General features: G+C 37.9%; 1 long non-coding RNA gene across 1 annotated transcript; it reads right to left on the bottom strand.

Annotated features, from left to right (window-relative positions):
* Positions 1–477: 477 nt before the first annotated feature.
* On the bottom strand, positions 478–4,128 carry LOC140711561 (uncharacterized). Its single transcript, XR_012092835.1, has 3 exons — positions 4,051–4,128; positions 3,160–3,264; positions 478–1,056 (listed from the first exon to the last, which is right to left on the bottom strand). It is a non-coding gene; the product is annotated as an uncharacterized lncRNA (long non-coding RNA).
* Between the last annotated feature and the right edge of the window lie 869 nt (positions 4,129–4,997).

Genomic DNA, 4,997 nt, shown 5'->3' with positions numbered 1-4,997 from the left:
AATGTGAAATGCAAAGTAGTAAGAATTAAATAATTTATACTAGTACTATGCCTAAAAAGTCAGAAGCATTGCAACTAAAGATTTCTCCATTTCTCTTTTTATTAACACTTTTTCTTCCATAAATGTGCCATCAAGGGGAGGCATGATGGTGAAAAGGCAATTCTCACAGATGCTATGAAGATACATGAGACAAAATAGTAAATAAATAAATAAATAAATAATCAATTTCTTCATTTATCCATCCATTCATTCAATAATTAATTCATTCTTTCACACATCTACCAATATGTACTCACTACTGACAAAACATCACGGTGGACATTAGAGAAATCTAAAAAGGATAGCATGACCCTTGCTCTCAAGATCTGTGTCCTCTAGTGGAGGAGCAGGCATATGCAAAAGTCAAGGAAATTACAAGGTGAAATATGATAAATGACATATTTAAATTAAGTACTGTGGTAGTGCGGAAGAGGGAGACTAGAGCAGAGAATGTGAAAAATTTAAGAGAAGCAGCAGCATTTATGTTGGAACTTGAAGAGTGGTAATTCTGGGATTTTCTGTTATTAGGATAAATTTCAGAGCAATAATCTTATTGGCAGGAGGCAAGAGTAAGTCTTTTGAAGCTAGGGTTGCATAGCATGAACACCAGTTTTCTTAGAATGTTTATTACAGATCAATAAAAATGAGTCAATTTTTAAAGATGTTTTTATTCACAGTCATAAAATTATAAAAATTAAAAAATTCTTATAAAACATTTCTTACTTCTTTATACATATTTACCAAAATGTTAATAATAGATACTATTTTGGTTAGTTTGCTTGAGGGCCTGTATTCTTTGGCTGTCATAGCGAAATACTGTAGACTGGGTGGTTTAAATGATGGAAATTTATTTTCTCACAGTTCTGGAGAATAGAAGTCTGAGGTCGGGGTGCCAGCCTGGTCAGGTTCTGGTGAGGGATCTTTTCCTGGTTTGCAAATGACCACCATCTCACTGTGTTCTCACATGGCAGACAGAAAGTTCTGGTGTCTCATTGTCTTCTCATAAGGGCACCAGTCCTATGGGATCAGAGACCTACCTGTATGACCTCATTCAATCTTAATCATCTCCTTAAAGGCCCTATCTCTAAATATAGTCACATGGCAAGTTAGGGCTTCAACATATGAATGTGGGGTGAGGTGGGAACAATTCAGTCCATAGCAGAGGCTGGTAGGATTCACCCCAAGTTGCTTTCTCTGCCTTAGAAACATAGGTATAATCCCATTTGAGGACAAATCAGAGAGGTAATAGGAGCAGAATGTTTTGCTTTACCCAGTAATGCCTCAGAGTTGTCACAATTAAACAGTTCAAATGGACAATGTCGGTATGATTTGTATACTGGTAAGGCAATATGTATTTGAAATAGTAAACTAATTGACCTATTCTTCCCTTTGAGAGAAACCTTTGAAGATTCTCATAAGACTAGTCATAAATTTCAGAATTTTCATTGCTAGTTTGCTAGAAAATCCACACACATTTTTACAGGTTGGCCAACATTTTTACAGCTGTGTTGCTTTTTTTTTTTTTTTTTTTTCTTTCAGGTAACAGGTATTTTTCAGCCTACACAATTTAATCATGATTAATATCATGTTCTTCAAAACAAACATATATGGCTTGTAGCAATAAAAATAATCACTCTTAGTTGACTAAGGAGTGTGGAGACATCTAGATGTTTGCTAGAAGTTGAGAGTTAATTTCAAAGAGATGCCATCTTTCAAAAGTAACTACCTATTTGGCAAAACTATTGCCAATAAAATATAATAAGAGGTTCTGATTCTTTTCATGTTTAGTTCACATATCATGACTATAATTCTGCTTCATAATTCACATTCAATTCTCACTTTACTTATTATGTATTTAATACAGCTACATTGTGCTATAAAAAGAGAATTTGGACAGGATATCTGTTAGTGTTAAACTGCTTGTTTTTGTGTCCCCTCAGTCAGAACCATCCCTGGGGAAATGTTGGCCCTGGGGAAATCACATGGTGTACTCTTTTTCCTCTACTTTGGCATTTTCATGCAACAGAAAGGATGTTCAACAGAACAGCAATGACTCTGGAAAGGGAAAAGAAATCACAGATGGGCCAAGTGCAGTTTAGGAGGTGTGTGTGGAAGGAGGAGCAGGGCCAAGACAGCCTTTAGCCCATAAGAGACTTTGTTACAATTAGAAAAAAAAAAAAAATACCACTTCCCCTGGGTGGACACAGGCAATCTCACGCTAGGGTATATGGCTTGGCAAACAGAGTGAAGGCTGGACTTCAGCTCCCATTTGCCCCTTCAGGTGGGCAGCTGTCTGCAGTGATTTGGGTCAGGGCCAAGTTGGGAGAGTTCAGCTCTTAACAGTACCCACTATTATACCTTGCACATAGTAAGTAGTTGGAAGATCATGAGTGAATAATTTAATCGCAATTATATTTGAACAGTACTCAATTCTTTGTAGAAGACAATATTCCAGAATGAGCTTACAAGCCTAGATTCCAAAGCTTTTCTATTAATATGAAGAAAAGCATTTATAAGCAGTGTGGCCAATCTGTAAAATTTCCTCTTGAATAAGATGAATGATAGTCTCAGAGAAAAACAAACAAGAATTTGTGTTATTTAGTACATTTTCTGATCCATCCAGGTAAATTTGAATATGGGATTATCTACATTTTTGTGTAAAATAAAACGATGCTTCTCTTTATCATGTCATCAAGTTAGTTCAACACACTTTTACGCAATGTCTCCTGAGAGAGAGTGCTGTGCAAAATCAGAGGCTGAGATGATGAACGATGGACCCTTAGCCTTTAGAGAGTTCCTCTACAACTAAGAGAGGGATTGAAATGTATTCTCAAGGGACAATACAATGGTTTCTTCTTCAGGTCCAAGACCAGTTGCATAATTTTTAGGGCTCCAGTGCAAAATAAGGTGGGTCCTGGCACTGTGCAGAAGTCAATCTCCTCTTCCCACTGGCTGCTGTCCCTATCCTTGGTGCAAAGGTAACCCCCAGGGGATCAGAACCTCTGGGCTGGGCCATGCTCAGCTCCTGGATCTAGGGTAGGCAAGAAGCACTTTCCCAATCCCTCAACAAAGCCCAGGACTCTGTCAGCCCAAGGGAGAGATAGACATCCACCTACTTACCCTGAGATGCCACAAGCACCAGCATCTCACTCACAGGTCCCATTCCAGGGGAGTCATAACAGATACAATTTTTGAAGTTGGCCTTAAAGACTCATTTCAACAGTTCTAGAAGGAAAAAAAAAAAAGGTAATATATAGGCAGAGATTGCTCCCTGAGGGAAAAGTATACATGTCAAAATCCAGTCTTGTGTAGGGATTTCTGGTCAACAGAGGGTTCTGCTGATGCGGGGGTGGCTGGAGATAAGTATAGGATGACATTTCTTCATTCAGTAATCATTTATTAAGTGCTGACTAGGTCTCAGGCCATGTACTAAGTGATGCTGGTATAATGTTAAGCAAAATCAGATGTGTTCTTTACCTTCATGAGTCTTATAAGCTCATCGAAAAATTGAAGTCATGTTGGGGAGGTTCTTGAATATCCTTTACATTCAGGGTTTCTCTGTTGACCTGAGAATCCCTCATGCTAGAAACATTTGTCTTTTGTCAAATGTAGAAGTTGTCAAATGTGGGCAACTTCCACCACTGCCATCCCTAAATTTAAATTAGTTCTTTTTCTACATTGCATTTATTACTATGTATTCCTATTACTCTAATGCTAAAGACTAATACATTTTTAACTTATTTTTTACTCCTTTTCACTGTTTATTTTTAGTAATAGTGAAGACAGGAATATGTTACTTAGGTTGACTTTGCCAGAAGGTCACTTGTAGTTTGGTTAGTTGGAATTCAAAGCATATTACCCACTGTTTAACATCGCTCGCCAGCCCCTAGGAACATATTTAGTCCATATGTACCTGTAATAAGTTCTACCGAATATGACTACCACATGAGAGAATGATTCTAAGGGAAAACCCACCAAAGAAAATTTGAGAAAATAAAATTTGTGACTTACCAGAAACAGATCTTTCCTGGTGTAACATGTAAGAGTTTTTCTTTGGTCATTTCCCACAACATGTCAGGGCTGCTCTCTAAGGAGAAGAATGGGAGCTAAGATTAACCCTGAGGTTTGGATGTGGAAGGTATGAAGGACAAAAGTAGAGATATATGAGACAGTAGAGTTGAGGGCAGGTCTGGCTTGGCATGGGTGGGGAAGAGGGATATAGTAGTGGGTTACTATGGACAACCAGAAGACAGGGGATATCAGGGGATATCTGAATGATAATAGACATGAAGTCTGAGAAATTGAAAAGAGAGGCAAAAATTAGGAGGGAGGGGCCAAGTTGTTATTTACTAACTTCATAAGAATTGTGGTAGTGCCAACATTTTGCCCAGCTACTGAAAGTCATCCTGGAAACTATCAGGTAATAGGAGCAGAAAAGAACAGGATTAGTGAGAAAAAAAAAATGAGGCTATGTTATGTGGGATATATGATAGAATGTATGCTTCACATGGATAGAGAACATGTCTTGTTCATTGCTTACTTCCCAGTGCTTAACCCAGTTCTTTGCACTCTGTGGGGGATACATATATGTGTTCGTGTATTATATAATTAACAAATAAATGGGAATAGCTTTATAAGTGGAAGTGGAATTTTAAAAAGTCAAATCCATGGGCTGTTTGATTAAGCTACTCTGATGGTTACAAGTTAAGATTCTAGAAGAGTGTGGTTGTCTTGAATTCAGGTGCCAACTGTCACCATCTCTGTAATAATGGGCAAGTTTTGGTGTCAGCTTCTTCTTTCCTGAAATGTGGGCAATTATAGTATTTGCTTCATGGGATAATTGTGAAGATAGGATGAGATAATGCAAAACATTTTGTGCCTAGCACATAGAGAGTGCTCAGTACATTGTAGGTGTGATGATGAGGATGGTGACAACTTTGCTATTGAGAGCAGTTGCC

Source organism: Chlorocebus sabaeus, chromosome 4 (assembly GCF_047675955.1).
Source record: "Chlorocebus sabaeus isolate Y175 chromosome 4, mChlSab1.0.hap1, whole genome shotgun sequence".
NCBI classification, from domain to species: domain Eukaryota; kingdom Metazoa; phylum Chordata; class Mammalia; order Primates; family Cercopithecidae; genus Chlorocebus; species Chlorocebus sabaeus.
Note: the sequence above shows the minus strand (reverse complement) of the source record. Positions and strands in the feature narration are given on the sequence as shown.